The 19,479-nt window shown below is 44.2% G+C and overlaps 1 protein-coding gene across 15 annotated transcripts in view; it reads left to right on the top strand.

Moving 5' to 3' along the window:
- The window catches only part of FOXP1 (forkhead box P1), an 875,723-nt gene that overhangs the window by 571,700 nt on the left and 284,544 nt on the right, over positions 1 to 19,479 (top strand). The window lies entirely within an intron of this gene.

Genomic DNA, 19,479 nt, shown 5'->3' with positions numbered 1-19,479 from the left:
CTTACCCAGTCCAAAGATCAGGGCTTGATCCATCACCGTTATTTATCTCACTGCCCCATCCCAGCTCAGAACCTGGCTATATGCAAATCAGTCTGTCCCTGGCCCAGTGCCTCATGGGAACAGGGCAGACTAAACTACCAAGCCAATTCTTTACCAGAAAGGAGACAAGCTACCAGGGACCGGTTTCTGGCATTTCAGCCTCTTCGGCCCGGCTTGCTTGAATCCTGATGGAGCAGTGAGAAAGGGACTCATGTCTGAGTATACCCTGCCACACCTATAGTGGCCAAAATCGATTTACAAAAGGGGGTGGTGATGAACAGAGTGTCTGAATTGAGCAGACCACTCTTACCCAGTCCAAAGATCAGGGCTTGATCCATCACCGTTATTTATCTCACTGCCCCATCCCAGCTCAGAACCTGGCTATATGCAAATCAGTCTGTCCCTGGCCCAGTGCATCATGGGAACAGGGCAGACTAAACTACCAAGCCAATTCTTTACCAGAAAGGAGACAAGCTACCAGGGACCGGTTTCTGGCATTTCAGCCTCTTCGGCCCGGCTTGCTTGAATCCTGATGGAGCAGTGAGAAAGGGACTCATGTCTGAGTATACCCTGCCACACCTATAGTGGCCAAAATCGATTTACAAAAGGGGGTGGTGATGAACAGAGTGTCTGAATTGAGCAGACCACTCTTACCCAGTCCAAAGATCAGGGCTTGATCCATCACCGTTATTTATCTCACTGCCCCATCCCAGCTCAGAACCTGGCTATATGCAAATCAGTCTGTCCCTGGCCCAGTGCATCATGGGAACAGGGCAGACTAAACTACCAAGCCAATTCTTTACCAGAAAGGAGACAAGCTACCAGGGACCGGTTTCTGGCATTTCAGCCTCTTCGGCCCGGCTTGCTTGAATCCTGATGGAGCAGTGAGAAAGGGACTCATGTCTGAGTATACCCTGCCACACCTATAGTGGCCAAAATCGATTTACAAAAGGGGGTGGTGATGAACAGAGTGTCTGAATTGAGCAGACCACTCTTACCCAGTCCAAAGATCAGGGCTTGATCCATCACCGTTATTTATCTCACTGCCCCATCCCAGCTCAGAACCTGGCTATATGCAAATCAGTCTGTCCCTGGCCCAGTGCATCATGGGAACAGGGCAGACTAAACTACCAAGCCAATTCTTTACCAGAAAGGAGACAAGCTACCAGGGACCGGTTTCTGGCATTTCAGCCTCTTCGGCCCGGCCTGCTTGAATCCTGATGGAGCAGTGAGAAAGGGACTCATGTCTGAGTATACCCTGCCACACCTATAGTGGCCAAAATCGATTTACAAAAGGGGGTGGTGATGAACAGAGTGTCTGAATTGAGCAGACCACTCTTACCCAGTCCAAAGATCAGGGCTTGATCCATCACCGTTATTTATCTCACTGCCCCATCCCAGCTCAGAACCTGGCTATATGCAAATCAGTCTGTCCCTGGCCCAGTGCATCATGGGAACAGGGCAGACTAAACTACCAAGCCAATTCTTTACCAGAAAGGAGACAAGCTACCAGGGACCGGTTTCTGGCATTTCAGCCTCTTCGGCCCGGCTTGCTTGAATCCTGATGGAGCAGTGAGAAAGGGACTCATGTCTGAGTATACCCTGCCACACCTATAGTGGCCAAAATCGATTTACAAAAGGGGGTGGTGATGAACAGAGTGTCTGAATTGAGCAGACCACTCTTACCCAGTCCAAAGATCAGGGCTTGATCCATCACCGTTATTTATCTCACTGCCCCATCCCAGCTCAGAACCTGGCTATATGCAAATCAGTCTGTCCCTGGCCCAGTGCATCATGGGAACAGGGCAGACTAAACTACCAAGCCAATTCTTTACCAGAAAGGAGACAAGCTACCAGGGACCGGTTTCTGGCATTTCAGCCTCTTCGGCCCGGCTTGCTTGAATCCTGATGGAGCAGTGAGAAAGGGACTCATGTCTGAGTATACCCTGCCACACCTATAGTGGCCAAAATCGATTTACAAAAGGGGGTGGTGATGAACAGAGTGTCTGAATTGAGCAGACCACTCTTACCCAGTCCAAAGATCAGGGCTTGATCCATCACCGTTATTTATCTCACTGCCCCATCCCAGCTCAGAACCTGGCTATATGCAAATCAGTCTGTCCCTGGCCCAGTGCATCATGGGAACAGGGCAGACTAAACTACCAAGCCAATTCTTTACCAGAAAGGAGACAAGCTACCAGGGACCGGTTTCTGGCATTTCAGCCTCTTCGGCCCGGCTTGCTTGAATCCTGATGGAGCAGTGAGAAAGGGACTCATGTCTGAGTATACCCTGCCACACCTATAGTGGCCAAAATCGATTTACAAAAGGGGGTGGTGATGAACAGAGTGTCTGAATTGAGCAGACCACTCTTACCCAGTCCAAAGATCAGGGCTTGATCCATCACCGTTATTTATCTCACTGCCCCATCCCAGCTCAGAACCTGGCTATATGCAAATCAGTCTGTCCCTGGCCCAGTGCATCATGGGAACAGGGCAGACTAAACTACCAAGCCAATTCTTTACCAGAAAGGAGACAAGCTACCAGGGACCGGTTTCTGGCATTTCAGCCTCTTCGGCCCGGCTTGCTTGAATCCTGATGGAGCAGTGAGAAAGGGACTCATGTCTGAGTATACCCTGCCACACCTATAGTGGCCAAAATCGATTTACAAAAGGGGGTGGTGATGAACAGAGTGTCTGAATTGAGCAGACCACTCTTACCCAGTCCAAAGATCAGGGCTTGATCCATCACCGTTATTTATCTCACTGCCCCATCCCAGCTCAGAACCTGGCTATATGCAAATCAGTCTGTCCCTGGCCCAGTGCATCATGGGAACAGGGCAGACTAAACTACCAAGCCAATTCTTTACCAGAAAGGAGACAAGCTACCAGGGACCGGTTTCTGGCATTTCAGCCTCTTCGGCCCGGCTTGCTTGAATCCTGATGGAGCAGTGAGAAAGGGACTCATGTCTGAGTATACCCTGCCACACCTATAGTGGCCAAAATCGATTTACAAAAGGGGGTGGTGATGAACAGAGTGTCTGAATTGAGCAGACCACTCTTACCCAGTCCAAAGATCAGGGCTTGATCCATCACCGTTATTTATCTCACTGCCCCATCCCAGCTCAGAACCTGGCTATATGCAAATCAGTCTGTCCCTGGCCCAGTGCATCATGGGAACAGGGCAGACTAAACTACCAAGCCAATTCTTTACCAGAAAGGAGACAAGCTACCAGGGACCGGTTTCTGGCATTTCAGCCTCTTCGGCCCGGCTTGCTTGAATCCTGATGGAGCAGTGAGAAAGGGACTCATGTCTGAGTATACCCTGCCACACCTATAGTGGCCAAAATCGATTTACAAAAGGGGGTGGTGATGAACAGAGTGTCTGAATTGAGCAGACCACTCTTACCCAGTCCAAAGATCAGGGCTTGATCCATCACCGTTATTTATCTCACTGCCCCATCCCAGCTCAGAACCTGGCTATATGCAAATCAGTCTGTCCCTGGCCCAGTGCATCATGGGAACAGGGCAGACTAAACTACCAAGCCAATTCTTTACCAGAAAGGAGACAAGCTACCAGGGACCGGTTTCTGGCATTTCAGCCTCTTCGGCCCGGCTTGCTTGAATCCTGATGGAGCAGTGAGAAAGGGACTCATGTCTGAGTATACCCTGCCACACCTATAGTGGCCAAAATCGATTTACAAAAGGGGGTGGTGATGAACAGAGTGTCTGAATTGAGCAGACCACTCTTACCCAGTCCAAAGATCAGGGCTTGATCCATCACCGTTATTTATCTCACTGCCCCATCCCAGCTCAGAACCTGGCTATATGCAAATCAGTCTGTCCCTGGCCCAGTGCATCATGGGAACAGGGCAGACTAAACTACCAAGCCAATTCTTTACCAGAAAGGAGACAAGCTACCAGGGACCGGTTTCTGACATTTCAGCCTCTTCGGCCCGGCTTGCTTGAATCCTGATGGAGCAGTGAGAAAGGGACTCATGTCTGAGTATACCCTGCCACACCTATAGTGGCCAAAATCGATTTACAAAAGGGGGTGGTGATGAACAGAGTGTCTGAATTGAGCAGACCACTCTTACCCAGTCCAAAGATCAGGGCTTGATCCATCACCGTTATTTATCTCACTGCCCCATCCCAGCTCAGAACCTGGCTATATGCAAATCAGTCTGTCCCTGGCCCAGTGCATCATGGGAACAGGGCAGACTAAACTACCAAGCCAATTCTTTACCAGAAAGGAGACAAGCTACCAGGGACCGGTTTCTGGCATTTCAGCCTCTTCGGCCCGGCTTGCTTGAATCCTGATGGAGCAGTGAGAAAGGGACTCATGTCTGAGTATACCCTGCCACACCTATAGTGGCCAAAATCGATTTACAAAAGGGGGTGGTGATGAACAGAGTGTCTGAATTGAGCAGACCACTCTTACCCAGTCCAAAGATCAGGGCTTGATCCATCACCGTTATTTATCTCACTGCCCCATCCCAGCTCAGAACCTGGCTTCCCAGTGTAAGAATTGGCTTTTGTAGTTTGGTTTGCCCTGTTCCCATCATGCACTGGGACAGGAACAGACTAATTTGCATACAGCCAGGTTCTGAAACTGGGATGGTGCAGTGAGCTAAAAAACGGTGTTGGATCTAGCCCTGATCTCTTGACTGGGTGAGAGCTTTCTGCTTAATTCAGAGACTCTGTCCCTCACCACCCCTTGTTGTAAATATTTTTGTCCACCCTAAGCGTGGAAGGGTATTCTCAGATGTGAGACCCTTGCTCATTGCACCATCAGGATTCAAGCAAACCGGGCCGAAGACGGCTGTAATGCCAGAAACCGGTCCCCGGGAGCTTGTTTCCTTCCCAGTGTAAGAATTGGCTTTTGTAGTTTGGTTTGCCCTGTTCCCATCATGCACTGGGACAGGAACAGACTAATTTGCATACAGCCAGGTTCTGAAACTGGGATGGTGCAGTGAGCTAAAAAACGGTGTTGGATCTAGCCCTGATCTCTTGACTGGGTGAGAGCTTTCTGCTTAATTCAGAGACTCTGTCCCTCACCACCCCTTGTTGTAAATATTTTTGTCCACCCTAAGCGTGGAAGGGTATTCTCAGATGTGAGACCCTTGCTCATTGCACCATCAGGATTCAAGCAAACCGGGCCGAAGACGGCTGTAATGCCAGAAACCGGTCCCCGGGAGCTTGTTTCCTTCCCAGTGTAAGAATTGGCTTTTGTAGTTTGGTTTGCCCTGTTCCCATCATGCACTGGGACAGGAACAGACTAATTTGCATACAGCCAGGTTCTGAAACTGGGATGGTGCAGTGAACTAAAAAACGGTGTTGGATCTAGCCCTGATCTCTTGACTGGGTGAGAGCTTTCTGCTTAATTCAGAGACTCTGTCCCTCACCACCCCTTGTTGTAAATATTTTTGTCCACCCTAAGCGTGGAAGGGTATTCTCAGATGTGAGACCCTTGCTCATTGCACCATCAGGATTCAAGCAAACCGGGCCGAAGACGGCTGTAATGCCAGAAACCGGTCCCCGGGAGCTTGTTTCCTTCCCAGTGTAAGAATTGGCTTTTGTAGTTTGGTTTGCCCTGTTCCCATCATGCACTGGGACAGGAACAGACTAATTTGCATACAGCCAGGTTCTGAAACTGGGATGGTGCAGTGAGCTAAAAAACGGTGTTGGATCTAGCCCTGATCTCTTGACTGGGTGAGAGCTTTCTGCTTAATTCAGAGACTCTGTCCCTCACCACCCCTTGTTGTAAATATTTTTGTCCACCCTAAGCGTGGAAGGGTATTCTCAGATGTGAGACCCTTGCTCATTGCACCATCAGGATTCAAGCAAACCGGGCCGAAGACGGCTGTAATGCCAGAAACCGGTCCCCGGGAGCTTGTTTCCTTCCCAGTGTAAGAATTGGCTTTTGTAGTTTGGTTTGCCCTGTTCCCATCATGCACTGGGACAGGAACAGACTAATTTGCATACAGCCAGGTTCTGAAACTGGGATGGTGCAGTGAGCTAAAAAACGGTGTTGGATCTAGCCCTGATCTCTTGACTGGGTGAGAGCTTTCTGCTTAATTCAGAGACTCTGTCCCTCACCACCCCTTGTTGTAAATATTTTTGTCCACCCTAAGCGTGGAAGGGTATTCTCAGATGTGAGACCCTTGCTCATTGCACCATCAGGATTCAAGCAAACCGGGCCGAAGACGGCTGTAATGCCAGAAACCGGTCCCCGGGAGCTTGTTTCCTTCCCAGTGTAAGAATTGGCTTTTGTAGTTTGGTTTGCCCTGTTCCCATCATGCACTGGGACAGGAACAGACTAATTTGCATACAGCCAGGTTCTGAAACTGGGATGGTGCAGTGAGCTAAAAAACGGTGTTGGATCTAGCCCTGATCTCTTGACTGGGTGAGAGCTTTCTGCTTAATTCAGAGACTCTGTCCCTCACCACCCCTTGTTGTAAATAATGTTACAACATGGTCAGTCTGAATTACGTTCTATAATGCTGCTAGGCTGGACGTTACAAAATCTCCGTTCAGGCTACATGCCATGGCGTCTAATCAACACCACGTCATTGTTTACTGTATTTAAACTTACAGATAAACAAATCTCGTTGGCACAAAGAGGAGGAGACTATACGGTGCTGAGCATAGAAAAACTGGAAAGATTACCATTAACTGTTTCTGAGAAGCCAGTCGTGGAATGGATAATACATGGCACCATCACGATACCAGTGACGATTTTCCAGTTTCAGTATTGCTTAAGACACATACCAGCGGGCCTGTATGAAAGGTTGGTTAAAGAGTACATTAAGTCGACCTGGAATTTACCATACACACACAAATGTTGGAGTGGGGGAAAGGAGGTATTTTTTTGTGGAAAGAATTGTAAGAACTCGCTAAGCGGTACACTTTTATGTCAAGGTATTAATTTACACTGAGCCTGCGAGTGTTCTTCAAATAACCTTTTTTGCCACCTGCATGGTTCTCCAGCAGCAGTAATAGACCCAGTTTTTAGGCAGCTATCCAATGGTAGTTATATAATGTTGAGTGATCACAGCTGTTGTGGAATGATGCCAGGTATAGCCTATCTAGTTAGTGTGTCAGCCAGGGTCACTTGTTGTATGCAAGTATTGTTTCCAAAAAGCAAGACAGATGGGGGGGTCGCTGCTTTGGCCTTCACTGAACATCTCTTATTTACGAATTGATACTTTAAGCAGAATGAAAGCCATTCTTTTGCAAAGAACGGTGCCACTGACCTTGTCCAGAGAAACGTATGATCTGCAAGTCGCAAGGAATTCCGCGGAGATACATGCCCTATTATCAACGAACTGTCCAATACATTTCGCAGAAATGTTAGGTCATATCTTAAACATGTCTGATACGAGTGGTATTGCAAATGTATTTAAGACAGTTTTTTCGGGACTGTTAGCACCCTTTGAAGCAGTCCTACTCATTTTTCATGCACTCTGTGCTCGGCGGGCTGCCTCTCATTTTGGGACTCGTAGCAGGGATACTGTTTTTTTTTCTTCTGCTCCGATATGGCAAGTCCAGTCACCAGCGATACCCAGACTAACATGGAGAACGCTCTCCTAGCCATGCGGTACCATGACAGAATTACACAGATTCTTGGCTTGGCTCGTTTAAGAGATCTGAATACCACATGGTTCTTTTCATTCAGACCAATCTGGCAAGATTGCATCCTACCTGTTCTACAATGCCTGCTTTGTGGAGAAGAATGCGTGTTGGACGTTTGTCTTACACTCAGCACTGCCAATGGATGTTGACGCTTTGCTAGGCCCGGTAACGGCTCATGTATCGTGTTGCCCCCAACGGCTGCCAATCCTGATGACGGCATTCGTAGAGATCTCACCAGCAACTACAGCTAATGGTGAGGTACGTGGAACAACAGGCACACAGGTACCATCTACTGTAAACATTGCTAATGCGAATGACGCTGACGGCGATGCTTCTCATCTGTGCACAATTGATCGACTTAATGAAGTAGTTCCACTTTCACCTTCTGTAGTAGACGATTTCTTTGCCAGCTTAGACAATTTGATGTTTTCTCCTGACACAGAGAATAACTTTTAAAATTAGCACACGGCGTTCCATGAACTCTGAATTCGACCTTCGCTCGTCAAAACAAAACTTCTAATTCTGGAACTCTATTTTCTCTACTATTTTCGATATGACTTTTTTCCAAAATTTAACTTTTTATTGGCACTAAGTAATCTGCTTAAAGTAGAACTATTCATAGAGAACAAGAAGTCTTTGAATACTTCCTAGAGACGATATGTGACCTTATTCTCAAAAGCAAAACAGTATAATATTTCTGCTATGGGATGGTCTAAAAAAAAAAAAAAATCTGTAATAAGAGCCTTTTCATAAATTTACATTTAGGTAGTATTAATACTTTGATGCTATATATTTCGTATGAAAACACTATTCTTAAATGCGTACAGTCACATGCTCATTTTATCGTATGCAACCTTATCAAATGCATTTTGTGTATTTTGGGTGGGATTATAAGCACATGCTTTAGATATGTTTTAGTGCTTATAATTTAGTAATGTTAAACATAATAAAGTGGATTGGGTGTTGTATATGAATTTAGGACCCTAGTGTAATTTTCCTGATTCATGCCCATATATTGGCATAAATCATCCTATCCTTATATAGTCATAGAAATCATAGCCATATTTATACTTATCCTATGCAGTCCAAATACGGCATGGCTACTTCCACTAGTTCCGAAAATCCACAACGATTTCTTGGAAAAACCCGCCTTCAGTAGACAGGGACTTCCCCTTGCTTGAATATTGATTTATCCCAGAACTCATGGAGTTTTCAAAGAACTGAGTATTTGATGACGGTATTATGTCCAACCTTACGTCAAACTAGGCACCTTCAAGGTATAAATATGCCCACACTTGCCCAGACAAACACACGGTGGTCTGGAGCAGTTCGACTATCTACTTGCCCGACGCATCTCGCTGCAGCAAGTGGCGAAGGAAGCCGACCTTCCAGGAGACGCACTGAGAAGGACGCTGTCTTTTCTCTGGCCGAGAAATCCAGCTCCATTGTTTCCAAGCTACCCTTGCAGGTTGTTGGGAAATCCAGTCCTGAGAGAGAGCGAGATACCAGACCTCCTTCATTCTAAAACCAAGGTACGGAGCTGATTAGACCCTTAGAGAATTCTTGGATAGATTCTTGGTGGAAGAATACTTAAACTAAGCTACACCTCACTTACTTCTTCCCTTGTACTAGATGTAGGTTAGGTACACCTGGGTAGGCGTATTTTAGAAGCACCAGTTGAGTACTTTTAGTCTTTATTTATTAATGTATGTATTCTATGTATCTTATGGCTTAGAAACCATATCATGCTTTTACAGTATTATTTTATAGCACTCTTCGTACTGTACGTATTGTACTTTGCAACCAGTATTACGATTGTAGCAGTTCATTTCCTCTGCATAAGAAAGAAGACTGTTCAATAAATACTGTTATTGAAAACGCCTGTCTCTCTATTTTCTCTGCACCTCTGGTGAAACGAAGCATACACGATTGACTGAGTAAAATAACTATCTATTGTTTCCGCGACTCTAGAGATACATTTCTTATTCTGGGGAAACAAAGTTTGTCATGTTTTAAGCTGTTATCAGAAACTAATCCCTTCTTTTGTATTCGAGAAAGTTTCTAGTGATCTCTGAGCTAGCTGGCACTCACAATTAAGTCTAATATATTCCATAGAGACCTAGTAGACATAAGTTCTACGTCAGATCTATAGGATATGTTATTCCAATGCGCAGAGCCTATTGGGAATATAGGAACTACACTACACTACAACATTTTGTTAGGAACCCTTTTGTCCTACCCATGGTTTCATCAAACTGTTGGCCCAGCTTCTGGTCATCGTGAGATTGGATAGCTCCAAGATTACTCTTTAGTTTGATTGTCTATAGAATTTTACCTCCCATCCTGTTCTGCTACCCCTTCATTAATACATGGTATTTCAGATGAGGGCACTGAGCACCATGATGACTTTTCCTGGATTCCTAAGAGAGGCTTAGGTTCACTCTTCCTTAAATGTACATTCTATAAGAGGGCTTTGTAACATATATAAATGGACAAGGATTGTGTTGCATGTTCTCAAACCACTATTGAAAATTTTCAATTTAGGGCACTTCACTGGAGCCTGGAACTAACACACCTAAACTAGTGACAGAACTCTCATTGAAAACCTCAGTGCTCACCAGAGGCGCAACTAGAGCCACATTTCGGTGGGGGGGGGGGGGGGCTGAGAACAAATTTCGGGGGGGGGGCTGAATCTCTAAGCAATAGGCAGAGTGGAGCTGCAGGGGCTCTTAGAAAGGGTGAAACAACAACAATGCCTCATTAACAAGCAAAAGGTCTTTAAAAGACCTGTGAAGTACTCGGGTGCGGCTGCGTGTGTGCCCGGGAAGCAGTCTCATCCCGGGCTGCCACACACGACGGGGGGCTGAAGCCCTTTAAGTCCCATGGGCATTGCTCCCCTGGTGCTCACTGCATGTAGAAACGGAGAAGCATTCCAGAACAGCAGTAGCGGCTCGCAGTGGAAGTGCTGCGGGGCAGCGGTGCTGGGCAGGGGAGAGGCAGGGTGGGGCGTAGTAAACCACGGAATACGGCCAAACGGACATTAATAAAAAAAATAAAACGAATAACATTGCGCACACTTCAACGCCGAATGGCGATGCAGCGTGCGCAATGTATTTCGTTTTGTTTATTTATGTACCTCTGTTCGGCCGTATTCCGTGGTTTACTACTCTACACCCTGCCCCGCCCCATCGCCCCACAGCACTCCCACTATGAGCCGCTACTGCAGTACAGGGGAACTAGTATAGCAAAGACCGAGATCTAGAGGCTGCCCTGTGGGTCTTTGAATTCGTAGGCAGCAGCAGGGTTTGTGAATGGAACAGCATATTTGCCAGTACAATTATTTTACATAGTTGTGACCCGTTGCAACTGGTCCTTTATAATCATTCACATTTTGGCTCTTCTTCCTTTAGAATGAGCTGAGGAAGGTATTTTTAAACCCTATTAAAGGTAGCTTTAAACGACCACTACAAGTTTAGCAGTGTTAATTAATGTTGCACAATATTTTCGTCTTATGGTAATGCTATACATTTAAAAAGATGAACTGATAATATGTCATGGTCCATGGAATCTTATTCCTTCTGTATCAGAGGTGCTTTGACGGAGGAGTTCAAGAGAACGGCATTTCTTTTATGGTATCAATTGAGTTGTACAACCTTTGAACATAAGAAGTGAATTTGTCTGATCATGCTCATTCAGTTAAATTTGTACTTTCAATAGTCCCAATAAATATGACATTTGCAGTGATCACTCAAGAAACCTACAAAACCTGTGGATTTGCTTTCCATATAAGAACATTTGTATCAGTTTTCTGTGGTCATTTTTCACACAGTGGCCTGGGGTTGGGGGATGGGGTGCAGTGGGTGTTTGTGTTTATTTTTCGCGCCCCCATACCACTTTGGTGTTAGCATAATATGGATTGCGCAGGCACACATTTTACAACTGCATAATCTCAAGAGGGGTGATCCCCCATTCGTGTGGGGACGTAGTCACCTGCAAAACACAGACTGCCTATGTATCTATGCAGTATTAGCATCATATTGGTTGCACCAGCACACATTTTGTACCTGCATAATTTCACATGAAAAAGAGAGGCTACCTTTGTATCTGCACACGTACCATATTACAGACCCGGGTACAGGGCCTGTTTTCAGTGACGGGGGTCCCAGATATCATATATGTCCCCAATGCAGGTGAGTCTAGTTACACACTGAATGTCAACTGCAAGAAGATCCTTGCTCCCTGTGAGAAATCAATCTCGCCCCTTGTATTGAAAAGCAGAATAGTGGGTTTAAACCACCACTCTGACTTTCAGGGATGCTTGTGCTTGAACTAGGGACAAAACATTATTTTCATATTATGGTATATGGTTCCAGTTTGAACCATGTTAATGTAAGTTGTTGGCCTTGCGGTTACTTTAAATTAGGTTATTGCAGGATGCACTGCAGGGCCGGACTGGGAACAGCAACCAGCCCTGGCAGATAGCTGCTTGACTTGCCCTGGGAGGAGGCGGGATGGTAGCAAGAAGCACCGCTCCTCCTTTTGTTACCGGGGGCCGATATTACAGTGGGCCGATATTGTAGCACTGCTGCAAAACTGGCCCCCGCGGCCACAAAACTGGCCCCACCCCTCCGGCCAACCTAGGAAATGCTTGGTGCCCGCTACTGCCTGTCCGGCCCTGATGCACAGTTATAAACTGGCTCATATCATTTGTGATATCTTCAGCCAGCCCGGCATTCTTTATCTCAGTCTTTTATACCTTTTAATGGGTGAATTGAAACTGCGCATCCCAAAATGCAAAGCCCCGTTTGCTAGAAGGCCAGGACTGACAGAAATTATTGCCGAAGACGTGCCCATTTATATATGTGCACATGTGACATTGCAAGTAGACAAAATAATTGTGGAGAAGTGTGGCTCAATGGTTAGAGCGGCAGACCCTGATGCAGATGTCTGGCCCGGACCAGGGTTCAATTCCCGACTCGGCGGGTCTTGGGCTCAATTTCCCCAGACCTGATAATTCTCGCCTCGGTGCCTATTTGAAGCATGGGTCCCACTCTGCAACTCTGGGCAATAGCTTGCTTAATCTCCACAACGGCCCCAACAGTGCTAGGATGCCTGGCTTCACCTTGGGGGTGCCCAGAAGTGGGCACTTCACAGGGAAAGGCCAGGAGGGGTTCCACAGCGGTATGTGTACAGCGCCTTGAGACCCCTTACGGGGTGATACGCTATATAAGCACTACGTTTACATTTATTTGTGTTGGGATACAGGGGCTAGTTTTTACTTCAGTACTAGGAAGATTTAATTTACTGTCTGACAGGATTCCATAGAAATGCTGCTAAATAAGCATCCTGCTTAAACCCATTTTGTAGCTAGCTAGAAACACAAAATGGCTTACAGAATATATTATCAAATGTCCGTACACTTCAAATTCACCGGTTCCTGTCCTCTTGCCACATTTCTTTTTAAAAAGATGTTAGCCAAGGGGGTGTAATGCAGATTCCGCTTTGTTGTGGTAGACAGAGCAGGCAATTGTCATGGGAGGAAAAACAAAAGAAACATACTTGACTGGTCAAAAATGTGCAAATTGCTGACAAAATGACACATGTAATTAAGAGTGTTCGTACCATTCTACCTTGCAGTTTACACCTAGAGTGCTGAAAACGCGAGTGACTCCCACCTTGCTAATTATCGTTATCACTGGAATGGTAGGTTTGAGTCATTAGTTCCATGTGCATTTAATTAGAGGAAGGCTGAAATTGGATTTAACTTATTACTTTTTCATGGATCACTTTCTTGTCATCACTTCAAATTGGATTGCAGCCCCAGGTAACTAATTATGAGAGCTACAGGATCAAGAGGGAAAAAGGTAATTAGGAACAACACGGTCGGACCCTTGCTGGCAGTGTACTGGCTCTGAAAGGGACGAGGGCTGCATTTTGTAGGATTGCGGATTAGGGAGTTACGTGTAGGCGCTATCCTCGGAGATTGCCACCACCTATTGTAGTTTCTGTCATGTGCAGCGGGGTTTGAGACTTTATAGCAGCATGAGGCCACAATTCTGTGTTTAATACCTAGATTAAATGTGTTAAAGCAGGAGATCAGGAGTAAGTATGTAGCGGTTCAACCATTGCAATGCCAGGGGCCGCCGTACGTGTCATATTAACTGGTCTATTGAGGTATGTTAAGATAATGTGACGTCTCCTGTGCAGTACTAGGGTAAATTTAATGAACATATTTATAGCCCAAATCAGTCATCGCTAGACCTGCCACTCACTACTGCAATTGAATCCTATAATATGAAGAAAGAAATCCTATGAGAGGTAAACGTCTTTTGTTTTTAAAAACAGTATGCACTTATCAGAACCATGCATAATTTCCATACCTGTGTGAAAATACCACAGTCCATGTAAGACTTTTTTGTGACAAATGTTTTATTTAATTGGACGGCACACTTTTGTAGAGAGCTCCAAAGATGACAATAGAGCAAAAGAGAATTACAGAATTGCAAAAATATAAAGTTGCTCAGTGTTGGCCATGGTGGATTACCCACGCCTGGATTGTAATATGCACTTTCTTACTCCTGCTTTTATAATAGGAAAAATTAAAAGACTACGAGAAGTACCTAAATGCAAAGTACACCCCCTGTTTATGAAACGTTTAACACTGACAAAGGAGCTCTAAATGCACCAGGTTAGAAAAAGGTGGAAAATAATTCCGGATTTTACAATATTTCGTGAAGGAGAGCAAATCTTGTTTGGGAATCGAAAGTGATTTCGTTTGAACTGGAAATCCGTACACTACTCAAACAGTTTCTTATTAGATAAATATTTCAGGACTCATTCCAGGAAAGGGTTTTGTGGCTTAGGACTCGTTCTAAGTGACCATGGCTGCATTTTGAATCGAAAGTGTGTCTTGCAGGTTACCGTTGGAGAACATGGAGCTTCTTAATGAGAGTATAGTTAACAATCTGACAAATTCTTTGCAGTGGTCCAGTATTGTGGTGAAAAGCGTGTGCATGACTGTTGTGATATTGGGCCTGAAAAGAAGGTGTTTTGTCTAGTGACTCTGTTTCTACCTGATGTTCCCAGTGAAATTTGGATTTTCATGGGGGACTCAAGCAACGACTAGGAGTTCAGGGTTACTGAAAGTATTTTTGGTGCAGAAGGTAATACAGGAAGAACAAGGTTAAACCAAGACGAGTGAAGGTCAAAACTCTGGAGAATCTCATTGGTAGAAACTCTGTTTTTTTTATAAAGATAGGAAGAGGTCATTGTCATGGAATATGTTTAAACAGTCTGATTTGAGTGAGTAGGTTAGAGTTGTCTCATGGAACCACACATATAACTGACAATCAACTACATAGATGTAGTGACTATGTCCTCTGCCGGGTGTACAGATGTACAACATGTCTAGTAAAGCCTAGTACGTTTTCCTTCAGGCAGGTGGGCACAGTATCTTGTTGAAGGTGATTCCAGCGTTTTCTGGGTCACTGGCCTTCTTAACTCTGTTAGGTGATGTTTCTCTTGTTGCCTTTGGAAGTGCTGAGGAAAGTTGCATCTCTTTATGTTGAATAAGAAAAGGTGCCTTGACCGTTTTCTAATGTATCCAGGTTTTTTTACAGTAATCTAATATGTTCACAAATGCTGTTGCACAGACGCGAGGTGGTGTTTTGTGATTTACACAAGAGTTGCTTTCCATTAACTTATTTACAGTAGAGTTTGCCAACTGATGCCTCATAAATTAATTTTGAAATCCTCTCATGGAGAACCAATGATACAGGTAAACTAGTTCTATGTTGTCAAGACTTGGCTCTTTCAGTGTCTGGAATCTTGAGGTCATCTGATGTCTTACTTTTGCCTCAGGTTGAACATTTCCTAACCCAGGTAACAGATCTTACACTATGTCCTCAATTCTATAAACATAATATTTGGATCAGCTTCAAACGGTTTGTGTCTGTAATACATCTGAAAGATGTGCACCAGCTTTGTGTTTGTCTGATTGAGATTTTGCGGAGATGGCTCGATCTTAGTTTGCCACCACAACTTAAAAGTGGAGTAGAAATGGCAGCCAACATGTCTAGCTCTGTGCAGAATTGTGTAACACCATATACACAATAAAACTGCTACTGAAAATTTTATAATTAGAAGATCTAAGTGCAGTCATGCACTGAGAAATAACATAGCTGTGGAAATAATTGCTATTTCAAATGATCAACTTCCTGTTATTTATTTCTGCTTGGACCTGATATTCTTTTTAGATTACATCTATAAACTTCCCAGATGTCACACAGGAAGTCACTGTTGCCCCCCGCCCAAACATCACTATCGTGGTTCTTATGCTGACTCTCTATGGATTGGTTTAACCTGGTGGAAAGTGGAAAGTGCATGCATCGCTTTGGAAAGGACGAGAAGCTGTATGCGACTGAATTATTTGGGCACTATTTTTCTCTGTTCCATTCGGGCACTATTTTCTCTGTTGCACTCATCAATAGTGGAACACAAAAAAGTTATGAAAGACTACTGCAACCACTTAAATTCTAGGAACATCCTTTATGCTCTGGATTTTGTGGTTCAGGACATTCTGAGCCTCCCAAAAAACTGCGTATTTCAATGCTTTACACTAAGACTTTACATTCAGACACCGAGTTTGGCCTTCTTCCCATTTTGAGCCAAGCATCCTTATTTATTTATGAGAATTGTAAAACTATATTTTTATCTTAACATTTGATGGCTAGCCTTTGTTTGCAAACTCGATAAACCCCCGACAAGCCATAAAGAAAGTGAACCAAGTGACTCCTATGAGTGATATGTTTTCTGTGGGATTTGGAGTGTTTTCAAGCATCATGGTATTCAATCAGCATTGACCTGGTGGCTGAGCTGCATAGCTTTGATTCGACCAGTTACTAGCCAAGACAACAGTGTATTCCCACATTACCCTTTGAAGTCAAAACTGCCGCATAGAAGACCTACGTTGATTTGTAAAAATTTTCCCTTTCTGCTAGTCAACTGTTATAAGTAAGAGACTTCCAGTAATTTAAAAAACAAAAGCTGATGACCATTCCTCTCTTTTCAAATTGATAAAACCTGATTATTCAGAATGTTTTATCATTCACATTTTGCAAATATATTTCAAGGTGGTAAAATGTCCTGTTGTCCTACCAGATAGTCGACATGCACTCATTCACACCCTTTGAAAGGTATACAACCGTTTCAACGCAACTTTTACAACGCATTCTTTTTCAACGCACACCATTACAACGCAGGATCCTTTACAACGAATGCCTTTACTACGCATGACATTACATAGCAGATGCTATTACAACGCATGCCATTACAACGTAAGTATTGGTAAGTATGTCATTTTAATTAAACATTTAATATTAAAAATAAATTAAATAAATTAATTTAAGTAATTTTATATATTTAGTTTTGGGTTATGGGGTACAGGGGTATTATTAGCGTTCAGGTCTAGGTTTGGGTTATGGGGTACAGGGGTATTTTTAGGGTTCAGGGCTGGGTTTGGGTTATGGGGTATAGGGGTATTTTTAGGGTTCAGGGCTGGGTTTGGGTTATGGGGTACAGGGGTATTATTAGGGTTCAGGGCTAGGTTTGGGTTATGGGGTACAGGGGTATTTTTAGGGTTCAGGGCTGGGTTTGGGTTATGGGGTACAGGGGTATTATTAGGGATCAGGGCTAGGTTCGGGTTATGGGGTACAGGGGTATTTTTAGGGTTCAGGGTTGGGTTTGGGTTATGGGGTACAGGGGTTTTTTTAGGGTTCAGGGCTGGGTTTGGGTTATGGGGTACAGGGGTATTATTAGGGTTCAGGGCTAGGTTTGGGTTATGGGGTACAGGGGTATTTTTAGGGTTCAGGGCTGGTTTTGGGTTATGGGGTACAGGGGTATTTTTAGGGTTCAGGGTTTGGTTTGGGTTATGGGGTACAGGGGTAATTTTAGGGTTCAGGGCTGGGTTTGGGTTATGGGGTACAGGGGTATTTTTAGGGTTCAGGGCTGGGTTTGGGTTTTACACTAACTGGATTTTAAATATTGTTTTTAAACACCTACACTATTTAAAAAAAATATATAAATATATTTACAAATATATTAATAAAAAATGTATTTAATAAATAAAATTAAGTAAATATTTATTAATTACATTTGTTAAAAAAATAATATACTTACCTAGACTTACGTTGTAATGGCATGCGTTGTAATAGCATCTGCTATGTAATGTCATGCGTTGTAAAGGCTTCCGTTGTAAAGGATCCTGCGTTGTAAAAATTGCGTTGTAATGGTGTGCGTTGAAAAAGTTTGCGATGTAATGTCATACATCCCCTTTGAAATGTCTGTATCACATGTTTATGTTTAATTTGTTCTCCTGTACTGGGGTCTTGTACACAAGCCTCTTTTATAATGTTGGTGCAATTAATACAACTCAGGATATGCACTCTTCCCCAAAGCCAGTAAAACATTAGGCTGCAGAACTTTCAAATTGGAAGTTCTAAAATTGTGCTCCTGAAAAACAGTGTTCTCTCTTAAATTCAATCGGAGATAAACTGCCTCTCTCATATTCAATCAGAGATAAACTCCCAAGGAGGTTCATGAGGGCCTCATCACCTTTATCCACTCGCCAAAGTCTTAGCATGATACTTTTTATCCTATTAGTCTGTAAAGAATATATAATGACAATTATCAATGTTTTGTTGCTGCTCTCTTTTGGGTTGTAGTAATTTTTAGTGATATTTTTAGACTTTCCGGTTTCCAATTTCTTTGTGTTGCAAATAGCTGTGTGTTTTTTTGCAGTGCTTATAAGCAATTTGACTTTTATTTTCTTCTTTTCCTCTTTCATTCATATGATCAATTCTTCGTTCCTTCTTTCATGCTCCCATTTCCATTCTATGGACCTTTCCCTTGATCCTGCTTTTACAAGTAATTTTTCTTTATTTTCTTTACCTCCTTACCTTTCTCCTCTCTCAGCACTCAAGCTCTTCTTTCCAGCAACCAATCTCACCTCATGTCTATGACCTGCATAGATGGCAATATGTTTGCACAGTGGCAGCTGGCGGGGAATGGGGGTGGTCGGGACAAAAATAAAAAAAACGCGTACCCTTTGTCCAATGTTTTTCCACCTTCTCCTCAGCTTTAGCGTAAACAGGAAGCACGCAGGATCCCTCCCCTAAGCTAATCACAATGCCACAGTGCAGGGTTGTGATTGGTGTGACCACCATGGTTCGGTTCTCAGATGGAGACGGGGAGCCTGGGCATATTCCCCAACAGGCTGTGTAGTGCAGGCTGGTAGGTAACATGCAAAGTGTTTGTGACTGGCCAGATCAAGACGGTTGGTAAAACAGTCATGCACATTCAAAGTGTCCCACCACTTGTTTGGGAAGCAAACAGTGCTGCTGTTTAGCGAAGCAGCTTAGTTAGGAAAGAAGCTGTCTGACTTGCAGGATGCTGTCGGTTGTTTGCTGGTGAGGTTCACCCTGAATGAAGTATATTTACATTGTTGGGCTATGCCTATGGGATTCTTGTGTGTGTTTGAAAGGCAGCACGAGGATCGCTGAGCATTGATTTTTACCATACGTGTGACTGTTTGTTTATTTGAAAATAGTGCAGAGATGGGGTGCCAGCTGGGTATTTGTGAAAGTTGCCCGAGGCATTGTACCTTAGTGTCGGTGTAGCATTCACTGTCCTGGGGCATTTTCCTTCTTGGGGAAAGACCAAGAATAGCGTAACATGCCTCCAATAAATATAGTCACAATGGTTTGTACAGGTGATTTTACAACACGTTTCAGACCTAGTTTAAGCACCATA

This window comes from Lissotriton vulgaris, chromosome 9 (genome assembly GCF_964263255.1).
Source record: "Lissotriton vulgaris chromosome 9, aLisVul1.2, whole genome shotgun sequence".
In the NCBI taxonomy this organism is placed as follows: Eukaryota; Metazoa; Chordata; class Amphibia; order Caudata; family Salamandridae; genus Lissotriton; species Lissotriton vulgaris.
The sequence above is the reverse complement of the archived record's forward strand: the minus strand, read 5'-3'. Positions and strand labels throughout refer to the sequence as shown.